Below are 14,294 nucleotides of genomic sequence, written 5' to 3'. Positions count from 1 at the left end.
ACAAAGGTAAAGTGAGGGAAAGAGCAGGGCAGGCTCTAGCCTGTTGGGGGCCCTAAGCGAGATTTGGTCGGCCATGATTACTACAAGTTTAGATAGCTGGCTAGACTAATTTACCAATCTAAAAATTGTAAGGTGATATTGCTTATTGAGTCACTGTCAGTCACTGACATAACAGGAGAAATACTGCTGATGCACAACCAAATTTCGAACATGCACCTGTATTCTGCTATTCTGTTAATTATGACCCCAACTGAGTTCCTAAGAGGGGGTTGGGGGCCTCCTAGCAGCCTGGGGGCCTAAGCGACCGGAGCCGGCCCTGGGAGAGAGACACTATGGACTCTTTTGTGCAGTGCAGTGCTAAGGAGAGAGAGCGAGAGAGAGATACTCTTTTCACCTGAAGATTACTTTGTTTCACACACACTCACCCTGAGCGCAGGCAGGAGCGAAGGCAGCTGAGCTTTTCAGGAGGTGTCAGTCCTATTCTTTCCCTCCAAGTCCTCGACCTCTTTTCTTTCCCTCATTTATTCTTCTTCTGATTGCACCAGACTTTTCACCAGAGCTGTGCGATCAGTAGGAGGTCCACATTTTGAAATAAGAACTCCACAGTTCCACAGACAGACAGACAGAGAGACAGACAGACATAGAGACTAAAGGAAAACGAGAGAAAAAATAAGAATGTAAATGAATGGAATGACAGAGATTGAGGAAAGAAGTTAACTTCTGAAGAGTCATCCAGTACTTCGGGCTGCGGTGTGCGTCATCAGGTAGGATTTTTCTTTATTTGTTATAGTTGTGGTGAAATGTAAACAAGCAGCAAAAAAGCTATTTCCATTTATGCTCAGAATGCTTGACAAGTGAAAATAACAATATTGTTTCCTTGAACTAAACTATTTTATAATTGTATACTAACACTGGCAGACATTAAATGCAATAATAGCATGTTTCAAACTATAGGTAACAAAAAATATACTGTATACAATTGTGAAAATGTTGTACATTTGCTGTGTATCACCAATTACAAGCATAATTGAGGTGGAAAGCTCTATCAGATACACAATAGTATCGACATAGAATATCATCTGTATACTGTATTTGTTAAAATTCTTTATTTTCAATTTCTGTGGAGTGATGTTGACGGTGGTGTTGTTGTCAATGTGGCTGATTGTGTCACACATCATGAGGGAGGAAGAGAAAAGAGAGAGTTTGGAGAGATGGAGGGACAGAGACAGAGATAGAATACTGTGTTTAATGAGATCCTGTCTACTTGGGGAGAGAGAGAGAGAGAGAGAGAGAGAGAGAGAGAGAGAGAGAGAGAGAGAGAGAGAGAGAGAGAGAGAGAGAGACTGACTGACTGACTGACTGACTGACTGACTGACTGACTGACTGACTGACTGACTGACTGACTGACATCCTCATTACACCCCCCCCCCCTACACACACACTTTACACAACAACACAGTACAATACACAATCCAGCAACACATCACAAACATTCAACCAGTCCTTTCCCAACGTACAGACAGCCCCCCTGAGCCCCCATACCTCCTTAAGCATCTCCACACTATTAAAACTAAAATGATACGCTAAGGCACGCTGAGACCATCCCTTTAAATAAACCTTGACCTTGTTCCTTGTTGTAAGCCAAAGAGACAAAGAAAGAGAGTAGAGAGCGAGAGCGAGAGACAGAGACAGAGCAGAGAGTAGAAAGAGAGAGCAAGAAAGGTGTAGGGGACAGGGGGAAAGAGGAGACAGGGAGCCAGATGAAGAGAGGGAGACGGGTTGAGAGCTGTCAGCCAACTCTGTAACCAAGGCAGCTGACATGAGGGAAAGCCAACAGACGATACTAGGAATTCTACTTTTCACCCTATCTGAAACAAGACTATTCTGCTCTACCAAACCCCCTGCCTCCCCCTCATCCACCCTGGATAAAGATTTTATTGTAGGGCGCAGTGAATTCATTAAGCAGCTACATGTATACGCTCTTCTGGTCATACCACCACCATCCTTCTCTCTCTTTCTCTTTCTTTATCTCCGCTTTTTCTCCATCTCTCTGTTTCTCTCGTTTTTCTTTCTCTCTTGCTCTCCATTTGTTTCTCTCGCTTTCTCTCTCTCTTTCTCTTTCTGGATGACCCCCCCCCCCACTCCCCTTCACCCCTCTCTTACTATTGACTCATCGTCAAAGGACACTCCTATCAGTCTATTTCAGAAAAGAGTTTACAACAATCAATTAAGACCACTGATATGGAGAGAGTTTTAACATGAAAGCTGTAATTAATTAATGATTCAGTTTTTGCCAGCAGGGTACAAAAACAGCAAATCAAAGTTAGGTTACCTAAGGCTAAATGCAGACAAACTCTGAACTGCTGAAGACAGTTTCTCCTTAGAATGCTTCGCAAATTGAATTGTAATCGCTGCACTTAGGTAAATCAGATGTGGACTTAAAATCCAACTATGGTTAATTTATAAGGCAAAAATCAAAGAGAATAGAAAGATGCAATAACATAAAAAAAATAGGAAGGAAAAAGTAGGATCATTGAATATTTGACGACCACAGTGCAGTGGGAGGAAGAGGGACGCGGCGGGAGTTGGAGGAAGGGGTGGGCAGTGGAGGAGAATAGGAGGCAGTGGAGGAGAGGAGGGAGCAGGGGAAAGGTGGTATGGGCAGAGGAGCACTGAGAAAAATGGTTTCTCTGCATGTTGTCCATCATCATCTCTCCATCATCTCTCCATGTTGCTGGTCGAGCTAGTCAGCTAATACAAACCGATCTGCATTGTGTCTGCAGAGATCGGATGTGTTCTGATTGTGTGGAAATCAATAGTGTTGTGAATTCTTAATAATTGAATGACTGTAGGAGTCATGCACCTAGTATTTTATCGGGCACCAAACAGACAGCACCTATGAAATTGTGGCATGCAATAAGATCTCTGTTGGCATTGTTTTGGTCTGGGAGAAAAGCTCTCTGTCAATCACTCACAGGGTGGTAGTGTACACATGCCGCATTTTACATTATCCACAGATGGTGTTTTTGGTAAAATACAATGCAATACCACAGTGAACAGTAACTTTACCATGTTATTTTACATATTGATTTAATTTATTTTATTATAAGTGTCTTGTATTTTCAGGATGCCCAGCCAACATGGGCTTATAGAACACTGAATGCATAATTCATAATTTGCATTTACAGTGTGTTATAATCTCTATTGACATATATTTTTACTTCCTGATCATGAAATGTTCTGAATGTAAACCCCAAGGCATTTCTAACTCAAATACCTCTAGTAGGTTGAACTCAAAGTCAATGAAAAGTCATTGAGTGATTGATTAGTCTTATGTTACACAAAGATAAATAACTTCCCTTTTTCTAAACAAATCCAATCATCCAATTGCAGTTTTTGCGCCAGTTACTGAAATGGTTGTTCATTCATGCCTGCAGAGATGAATTTGGGCAGGTGAACACCACTGGTTGAAGGAGCAGAAGGCAGAGAGGTAGTGGGGACAGAAGGTGGTGCAGTGGACTCTCTGTAGCAAGCAAGCTCCTGGATGAACAGCTCTCTGAAGGGTAGCTGTGAGATGGGGGGCTGTCCACAGCTCTTAGCCATTTCCTTCTGGAGGATGAAGGAATTCACCACAGCAATGTCGATGAAATTATAGAAAAATGTCTTGTACCATTTCATTGTCTTGTGGAGAACATTGTAGGGGGACATTTTTGGTGGTCCATGCCCCAGTAGGGCCCTTCACACGCCCGACGACGTGATCTCCACTGAAGGAATTGTGGACACTGGAGCACAATACCACCTCTCTGGTATTCATCCACTTCACAAAGAGCAGGCCATCTTGTCGAATCCATCGCATGGTACCCCGCTCAGCCCGCTTCGGAATGTCATTTACCCAGGTTTTCGGAACGCCAAACTCTGTTGGTACGAATGCTGCCACAAACCCACACATCCAGCTTCCTCAGGTCTGCGAACAGGGTAGGGCTTGTGTAGAAGTTGTCCACAAAAAGTTTGTAGCCCTTCCCCGGCAGTTAATCTAATGACTCCATAACGGAATCATAACTTAGTCCCTTACTGGTCGCAAAACTGTTATTCCCCTCATAAACAAAAAATTGTACGTGTATGCACGCGCAGAATCAGCCAAAACAAACCGTTTTTATAACCCCATTTAGTTGTTTTGTTACGCATGTATCATTTTAGGCTAATTCTGGCCCTTGGGGCTACCATCCTCTCATCGATGGAAAGGTTGTGGGCAGGCTGACAATAGGTCTTGCAGGCCTCAACCACACTGTGGTAGAGAGGTTTTATTTTGCAGAGCTTATCAAACCTTGCTGTGCCTCGCTTCTTCTCGTTGGCCTCATCAACTTCTGGGTCACTGATATGAAGCGCCCGTGATATTGTCAGAAACCTTTTGCATGACATGACAGTGGAGGGGAAAGGCAGTTATTAGAGGGGAGCAGTTTTCCAGTAGTCTTTCAGGGTTTTCAGCTTCACAATACCCATGTAAATGACCATTGACAGGCAACAAAAAAGATCTGACATGGAAATGAGCTTTACATCCCTCTTTCGTGCCTGCCTGCTTCTTAGCACCATACTTATTAGTGTTCAACATCAGGGAATCAACAACTGACCAGGTGAAAAACAGCTGAAAAAGTTGAATGGGGCTGTACTTTGAGGTCATGTCCAGCTGAGGTCCTGGTGGCCTTTTCGGTCTGAATGTTGGAGGAGGTGGCTCGACATCCTCCTCCAGCACAGAGTGCCAACGACCCTCTTCATCTCTGTTTGCAGGTTTATCTCTTCCTCACCTCCGCTTCTTTGTCACTGACTTCATTGACTTCACACCTGGCCGGGCGGGGGTAGGTGTGGAGCCGGAGACAGCAGGGGTCTGGTTGGATGAACCAGCTTCTGTGGGGGATGGGCACCTTGGCAGTGGGGGCTCCCAGTCAGAGTCGCTGGGACTGTGAAATAACGATAGACACAGATTATATATAGAGGGAACCAAATCACTATGGTGAGGTGTTGTTCCATTCTACACCATTCCATGTTTAGATAAAATAAATGTTAAAAATATCTAATATATACAGACACAGACATACACAATACACCCACAATGTAGAGCCATGTGTACTTTACACATTTCATTACACATTTCATTGCTGATTATATTTTTATATATTTAAAAATATATATATATATATATATATCTCCGAACAACTCAAATGAATAATTGTTTATATTATTAATTTCAAACAACGGCATGAGAAGTACTAACCATTCCAACACTGCATCTTCTCCATACAAGAACATTTCCTCGGTTTGCGAGTCAAAACTATTGTCACTATCTGACTCATCTTGTAGTAATTATGTCTCACGTTTTCTATCAATTTCATCGATAATATCGTGTAGATCTGTATACCTAGACTTTGCCTTTTATTTCCCAGATTTAGTCGCAATAATTCTTCAGATAACACTGTGGAAAATGCTCTTGAAACAATACTGCTATGCGTAACCAGCGTGGCTGCTTCAGGTAAAATTATCAATGGCGAATGAGTGTCTTCACCCTCGAGTTTCAAGCGAGGGCTCGTCTTCCCAGATATAATTATACATTGCCGTTTACCTCAGCTCATTGGCTATCTTACCAAGCTAGATTTCAAGACGATCACTGGTCATTGGGCCAAAATACAGTCAAACAACAAAGCACTGGTATGTAATTTTTTATTTATTTTACCTTTATTTAACTAGCCAAGTCAGTTAAGAACAAACTCTTATTTTCAAAGATGGCCTATGACTGCCTGTTCAGGGGCAGAACAACAGATTTGTTTGTACCTTGTCAGCTTGGGGGTTTGAACTTGTAATCTTCCAGTTACTAGTCCAACGCTCTAACCACTAGGCTACCCTGCCGCCTCATTGGTGCGCAATGATCTCATTATTTGGTGTGTTCAAATCAGTTCCTTTCGGTCAACACGAAAGGAACTGCGAAAATAACCATGACATCTGGTTGTGTTACTAACAAACAGAGGAGTGAAATGAAACAAACCATGGCTAGATAAACGTACGTTTAACCAGAAGGGGACTAGGGTTCCAATTTTGGAACATCCCCCCCCACGTTCAGCTGGGAGGTGGCGCATGGAACGCAAAAATATTCCTAAAAATATTTAACCTCCACACATTAACAAGTCCAATGGCTCAAATGAAAGATAAACACCTTGTTTATCTACCCAGAAAGTCAGATTTCTAAAATGTTTTACGGCGAAAACATAGCACATATTTATGTCAAACCACCACCGAAGACACAGCTAATTTGCATAGCCAAGTTGAAAAAAATATGCAATCAACAAACACAGGATTAAAAGAAAAATAATGCACTAACCTTTTGAAATCTTCATCAGATGACAGTAATATAAGATGTTACACAGTACATTTATGTGTTTTTCAATAATATGCTATATATATCCATAAATCTCTGTTTACAATGATGCATCGTTCAAAAAATGCTACTCAAATGTCCTGAGAAATGACGATAGCTCCGGCAGATAACGTCAGCTAACAAGGAATACACATCATAAACTTTGACTAAATATGCATGTTCTACATATATATAGTTAGATACACTTCTTCTGAATGCAATCGCTGTGTTACATTTATTTTTAACGTTACAGGTTTCATTCACTAGGCTATACTATGAGTCGGTGCTCAAAAAGTAGCATTATGGCTCCTCTATCTTGGAGTCCACAGAAACCCAAATTTACCACGTAAATATTCCCTTACCTTTGCTGTTCTTCCATCAGAAGACCTGGAAGGAATTATACTTACCAAAAACAGCGTTTAGTTTTGCAGTCTGTGTCTTTCGGTTCTCAAACACGACACATTTCGGTTGAAATGTAGCCAAAAGTCTAGTGGATGCGCACCAAAACGTCGAACTTACATATTATATGTCGACTAAACTTGTCAAACTAAGTTCATAATCAAGCTTTAACATGTTATAAAGGTGTACAGCAATCGTGAGGACGAACAGAAACGCATGCATTGTATAATCGATCTTGGAAAAAAGACAGGACCGGAGCAGAGCGCGCATGAGAGTGGGAGAATAACTGCCCTGAGAGTTCTGCTTTACATACAGACATAATTTAAATGGGTTTAGAAGCTTTAAAGTGTTTTCTATTCAATAATATATTTTATTTGCATATATTAGCAACTTTTGACAACAAAAAAATGATGTTTACTATTGGCACGCAATTACTCCACCGGGGGCAGTAAACAGCCCTATCCCCAAGAGGTTATTAATGTGAGTAATTACATCGAATGTTTCGTCGAAAGTTGAAGGAGATGGAATTCATGACACAAGCCGTTTACAAAATGTTTAGTGTCTGACTATAAAAATGACATTGCGTTAAAAAACGATGTTTCTTTCCTTGATCACACAGTCTTCATAGATCGATATCTAGGCTATATATGGACCGATTTAAACGAAAAAAGACCCAATAGTGATGTTTATGGGACATCTAGGAGTGCCAACTAAGAAGATTGTCAAAGGTAATGAATGTTTTATATTTTATTTGTGCATTTTGTATAGCGCCGACTATGCTAATTATTTTGTTTACGTCCCCTGCGGGTCTTTTGGGGTGTTACATGCTATCAGATAATAGCTTCTCATGCTTTCGCCGAAAAGCATTTTAAAAATCTGACTTGTTGGCTGGATTCACAACGAGTGTAGCTTTAATTCAGTACCCTGCATGTGTATTTTAATGAACGTTTGAGTTTTAACGAGTGCTATTAGCATTTAGCGTAGCGTATTTGCATTTCCAGATGTCTAGATGGGACGCCTGCGTGTCGGGTAGGAGTAGGAGGTTAAATGATGTAAAATACATGTATTTACAAGAACGTTTAATTTTACGAATGGTGTATTTAGAATTTTAGCGCTCTGCAATTTCACCGGATGTTAGCCAGGTGGGACGCTACCATCCCACTATCCAAGAGAAGTTATTAAGGAGAATGGCAGCAGTGGGCTGCCATTCCAAAAAAGTGTTATATTTGTGGCTATATTCAACTGGTGAAAGTTGATCATGATATGGTAAAGGTGGTAAAAAATCCCTACACTTTGCAGTTTTATGCAATATTTTCACTCCGCATCATGGAAAAAATGTATAGAATTGCAAGAAATAAAAACATAAATTTTCTCTCCCCTGTCAAGATGGAGTCCACTAAAATGTTTTGGCGTAAGGTTGGGGCCCCACAACCGAATCCCTCTTATTAAGGCTCCCAAAAGGCTAGAGCAGTCTCTTCATGTGAGAATATGTTTTTTCAAGGTAGATGATTGTAATTACATTCATGCAAGCAACACAACATTGACATAACTCAACCTCTTTGGATTTCTAGGATGCTGAATCTGCTCCATCTTAATTTTACTCCTTGGCCTTCTATTGCAATGCAAGAGGAGCACATCATAATCACTACATGTATTGATCACTGTACATAGGGCGTGTGTGTGTGCGTGCAATCGCGTGCATGCGTTTGTCAAACGTAATCCACAACCTCCCACACATGTTGAAAGGGCCCACCTCAATCACGCACCAGCAGATCTAGCTTGCTATTTCATTACTCCACTTCTTTCTGCAACTCTTTCTAACTTGTGACAGTGTATTATTTCATCCCCTCTTGGGATTATGAAAGCAATCATGTTTTATTTTCATTTTCTTTCCTGTCTAGCTCAAAGGCAATGAATCTATTGAAAAAGACAGTTGCTTAGGGTAATTGACAGAAACACCTTGGCAAAGACTGAAATTAATTTAAATTGATTCACCCAAGCTTTTTTCTTACTCTGACTCTCACTGATAGAAGGTTCTCGAGGAGGACATTTCAAACATGCAAGGCCACATGCTGAAATCAATTTCCAAATGAAGTTGATTAGAGCAATGTACTGGAGCTGTGGGCTGTCTCTCTGTGTAGAGCATTCAGATCAGACGGCACAGGGCTGCAGCGTGAGGGTGTTACAGGGATGGTGTGTGTGTGTGTGTGTGTGTGTGTGTGTGTGTGTGTGTGTGTGTGTGTGTGTGTGTGTGTGTGTGTGTGTGTGTGTGTGTGTGTGTGTGTGTGTGTGTGTGTGTGTGTGTGTGTGTGTGTGTGTGTGTGTGTGTGTGTGTGTGTGTGGGGCGAAAGGGGAAATGGTGCTGAGTGGCATACCAAAGTTCATCTTAGTTGCATGGCTCATTCTACAGTTCATTAGCTACGTGTGTGCCTTCTCTGCCTATATACCGACTATGCGCTAAGCTTAGGGTCCTGCGGCCACTAAGGGGCCCCCCATACCAATTAGTTTTTTTGATACATAGCGTAACATAGTACAGTATACAATAAAAAAGTTATACTTTACAGTAATGTACTGTTAATAACCTCTTGAAACTAGGGGGCACTATTTTTACTTTTGGAAAAATAACGTTTCCAAAGTAAACGGCCTATTTCTCAGAACTAGATGCTAGAATATGCATATAATTGACAGCTTATGATAGAAAACAATCTAAAGTTTCCAAAACTGTCAAAATATTGTCTGTGAGTATGACAGAACTGATATTGCAGGCGAAACCCTGAGGAAAATCCAATCAGGAAGTGCCTCTTATTTTGAAACCGTTGTGTTCCTATGCATCCCTATTGGCCATTGAAAGGGATATCAACCAGATTCCCTTTTCTACGTATTCCCTAAGGTGTCTAGAGCCTTTAGACGTAGTTTCACCCCTTTATGTTGAAGAATGAGCGTAAAAGACTACATTGCGTAAGTGGCCAGCTGAGGGTTCTCAGAGTGATTCTTGCGTAAAAGACAGAGGTAGTCATTTTTCCTCTTCCTCCTCCTGAAAAGCCAATTGTCCCGGTTGATATATTATCGAATAGATATTTGAAAAACACCTTGAGAATTGATTAGAAAAAACGTTTGCCATGATTCTGTCGATATTATGGATATAATTTTTAAAAATTCTTGACGTTGTCGTGACCTTTTGAGGATCTGAGGACCCATGCAAAATCTTTTCAGTCTCTTGAGGGACAATAGGTTTTGTCATGCCCTCTTCACGGCTGTCTTGGTGTGCTTGGACCATGATAGTTTGTTGGTGATCTGGACACTAAGGAACTTGGCTCTCAACCTGCTCCACAAACAGCCCAGTCGATGAATGTGTGCGTGCTCGATCCTCCTTTTCCTGTAGTCCACAATTATCTCCTTTGTCTTGATCACGTTGAGGGAGAAGTTGTTGTCCTTGCACCACATGGTCAGGTCTCTGGCCTCCTCTCTATAAGCTGTCTCATCATTGTCGGTGATCAGGCCTGCCACTGTTGTGTCATCAGCAAACGTAATGAAGTTTGTTGGAGTCGTGCCTGGCCGTGCAGTCATGAGTGAACAGGGAATACAGGAGGGGACTGAGCATGCACCCTTCAGGGGCCCCTGTGTTGAGGATCAGCTGGAAGCGGCCTGTCAGGAAGTCCAGGATCCAGTTGTAGAGGGAGGTGTTTAGTCCCAGGGTCTTTAGTTTAGTGATGAGTTGAGGGCACTACGGTGTTGAACGCTGAGCTGTAGTCAATGAATACCATTCTCACTTATGTGTTCCTTTTGTCCAGGTATGAAAGGGCAGTGTGGAGTGCAGTAGAGATTGCATCATCTGTTGATTAGTTGGTGGGATATGCAAATTGGAGTGGGTCTAGGGCTTTTGGGGAAATGGTGTTGTTGTGATCCATGACCAGCCTTGCAAAGCATTTCATGGCTACAGACATGAATGCTACGGGTCGGTAGTCATATTGGCAGGTTACCTTAGTTTTCTTGGGCATCGGGACTAACATGTTGGTTTTACAGAATCAGACAGGGAGAGGTTGAAAATGTCAGTGAAGACATTGCCAGTTGGACAGCACATGCTCCGAGTACACGTCCTGCTAATTCGTTTGGCCCTGCGACTTGGCTAGAGCCATTTGCTTGGCTAGTTGTAGACTAATGTTAGCTAGCTAACATTGAACCTGGTTGTTTAGCTGCCTGCAGATTCATGCAGGGTAGTAAAGTCAGGAGTTGGGATTATGGTTATTTTTTTACCTAGCTAGCTCGCAAGCAAAAGACTCCACTATGGAAGTGACAATTTTTGCTGCGTTCGTAAATTCAGTATGGCCATCCAATTTCAGAGCACTCTCATCTGAGTGTGCCACAGCGCAGAATAACTGATGCATTTACGGACGCTCAACACCTGACCGGTGTCAGTAAATGCCGGCAATCTTTATTTATTTATTGTAACACAGTTACAGTCACCAATGTCTGAATAACATGAAAACAGCATAACCATCTCTGCTAGGGCAAGTAAAATGGTCAGATTAGGGTGTTCTCTCATTATATATCTGGAAGTAGCAAGCAAGCTAGCCAATGTTAGCCAGTTAGCTTGGGTGCTTGACTGCTGTTGTGAGGGCAGAACATTTTGATCAACACTGCTCATCGGATCAACCCTTGAGGCTAAAGCTTATGAGTGTGGGAATGATGCTGAATGGGTACAGACAAGAAAGGGCTCTCCAGTAGCTGTACCAAAATATTCAAAGGCCAGTTTCTCAAACGTGATTTTACAAGTTTATCAACTTTCAAAGCAGAATTACATTCTCATTGTTCCTCAACTGTAGAATATGATATACCATTTTGTAGCTCTGAGTCTCTATTTTTATACAATGTAAACAACACAATTTCAAATTGTGCTACATAAGACCGATTGGAGCTGTTATATTAAATATATTGGATAGATTTTGCACACATCTACCCTTAAAGGTACCGACCAATACCATGTGAGTAACGAACAATGTGGGCCATAAGCGCATCTGAAGTATCCTATAAGTATACCTGTAGAACCTTTCATTTGTTCTACCTGGATCCAGAGGGTTCTTCATGAGATGGTTCTGAATGAAACTCAAAAGTGTTCGCCTAAGGACACATCAAAGGGAAGGGACCAATTATAGAAAATGGGACAGATTATAGAAACCTGCAACCAGAGGGGTCTTCATGAGAGGGTTGGGTTCCGCTACTTGGAATTGGGTTCCGCTACTTGGACAAAAAGAAATACAGGGTTCCTTGTGAAAGGGTTCTCCGTGGCACCAGAAAGTGTTCCCTATAGGGACAAATTACATAATGACATGGAAAACCACACACATCATTATGTTTCCCAGCATGCAGCATATTTTTTGAATTGGTTATTTCAACATCATACTTGTTATATGTACATTGTTTTATTAATTCATCTTATGCTACTCAAATAAAAATAACATGCATTTTAATAAACTAATCCAATCTGGTTTTTGGATTTATTGTACCCATTATGGAAATAGTTGTTCCAGTTTAGATGCTTTAGGTAGTCTCCTGATTAATCTGCCAAATTGGGCAGTTTACTCGTGCATAAAAATCTAAATATTGAATATCCCCACGTTGGCTGGATGATAGAGGAATTCTAAATTCCTTTAATGTTTTAATTGCCAATACCAATTAGCACTCATTTCTAATTCATTTAATGAGTTGTAAATTCATTAATTATGCATGAAGTAGATTGAGACCAGTCTAAAAAGCCAGGTTAAAGAGCGTTTTAATTCCAGAGAGTACTAACCACATACACAGATTTCCACAGGTTATAAACTCAAAATGACATCATCAGTTTCCCACGATAGCCCCGTTGTTTTTTGTTTAGGTCCGGAGATGCTTTCTTACTTCCCTCATAAACCAGACATTACAACCTGTCTAAAGGATACAGATTTCTCTCAATAATGGAACAAAACCCAAACATTCTTATCTTGTCTGAAAAGCTTTTTCTCCCCCTTGACCTTCCCAAGAGGCACAGACAATCAAATTAGTTCTGCTTACATTTTCAGTAACAGCTTAACCAATAACCTTTACTTTTCATATCATAACATAATAGTATTAGAATAAATGGTTTCTAATCATTAACGAATACATAATTGATCATCTAAACTATATTTTCCTCTATCAATCCTCCCTTTGATCAAATATTATACATTCAATTCTACATCTAGTTTTATTTAATCATAAAAAATATAAGTATAAACGAACTTAACTAAGCTTTTTATAGAGGTTTATCAGATTATCATATGAATAGACACACACGTAATCAACAAATTAACATTATTATTTTACATTTACGTTTAAGTCATTTAGCAGACGCTATCCAACTCTCCAAATATCATTAATCAAATCTAACCTTAACTCCAACTGTTTTTAAACCTACATCAGAATCATAACTCTTCCTTCCGGATTTTCGTCACGACCTTCATTAAAAAACAGTTTAATCATGGAAACAAATTACAATCTAATTCCCCTTCATCTCAACACTAGCCTCATCAAACATAAATTCCCCACAAATGACAGATCCAGATTCGTCCACTTCCTCTGTAGATATGCCTTCAGTCCTCCATGGGTCGGAACCTGGAATTGGCCCATAACGGCCCCATCTGTAGTGTCATTGATCTCTCTATAGTCCTGGAAACAATAACTTTCATACATACACGCAATCAACCACGTACGTACAAGACTAACACAGTCACACAGGTTAAAGTGGCCCATAACACCACATTTTTCCATAAATACTGTCAACCCAATATAATTCAGAGAAATATCCACCCCAGAGTTTCTGCCAACCCGTGAGCCAGTTTAGTCAAAACAGCTGAGGCTTCGGGCACTGATTCGTCCGGAGCTGTGCCATTCGGGATGAAAGTACAACACATGTTCCCGAAGGTCACACATACCCCTCCCTTTTCAGCCAATAACATATCCAATGCAATTCTATTCTGCCAAGCCATCAGGCTGGTTGCTTCAGTCTGTTCTGCCAAACCTTTAATCGCATCTCTGGAATAATTGATAAAGCACTGTTGATTATAATAAATATAATTAATCCAGTCTACATTGCTTGACTCTAAAAAATGCTTGACTCTAATCCTGCTAGTATCTGATTTCTTGCCTTGAACTCATCCGGCACACCTCGTGGCACCCCAATGTTATCAATATATACTCTGTCGTCAAAAGACCCAGATGGAGCATCTCTTCTCTCTCGTTTTGCTAACTTCATGTCTTGGTGTTGTATGAGTGTAAAAGGCCTTCCTAAATGTACTAAAGCACATAGTCCATTCCAATCAGTCGGCAATACCGCACAAACTCATTCCCCCACACAACCACCAGATGTCGACACTGGCCCATTTTATTTTATTTGGCATTCCTGCTTTCATGAATAGCTTTACCATACATGCCATTCCCTTAGGGGAATTAATTCCGTTCAGTGGAAAAGGGATGGTTGTTA

General features: G+C 41.0%; 1 protein-coding gene across 1 annotated transcript in view; it reads left to right on the top strand.

The window, feature by feature from the left end:
* Positions 1–447: 447 nt before the first annotated feature.
* Positions 448–14,294, top strand: part of LOC123991120 (cadherin-20-like) — a 186,886-nt gene continuing 173,039 nt past the window's right edge. Inside the window, exon 1 of the mRNA XM_046292345.1 lies at positions 448–764. The gene's annotated coding sequence lies outside the window, so the exon portion shown is untranslated. The remainder of the gene's footprint in view (positions 765–14,294) is intronic.

This window comes from Oncorhynchus gorbuscha, linkage group LG12, assembly GCF_021184085.1.
Source record: "Oncorhynchus gorbuscha isolate QuinsamMale2020 ecotype Even-year linkage group LG12, OgorEven_v1.0, whole genome shotgun sequence".
Lineage (NCBI taxonomy): Eukaryota > Metazoa > Chordata > Actinopteri > Salmoniformes > Salmonidae > Oncorhynchus > Oncorhynchus gorbuscha.
The sequence above is the reverse complement of the archived record's forward strand: the minus strand, read 5'-3'. Positions and strand labels throughout refer to the sequence as shown.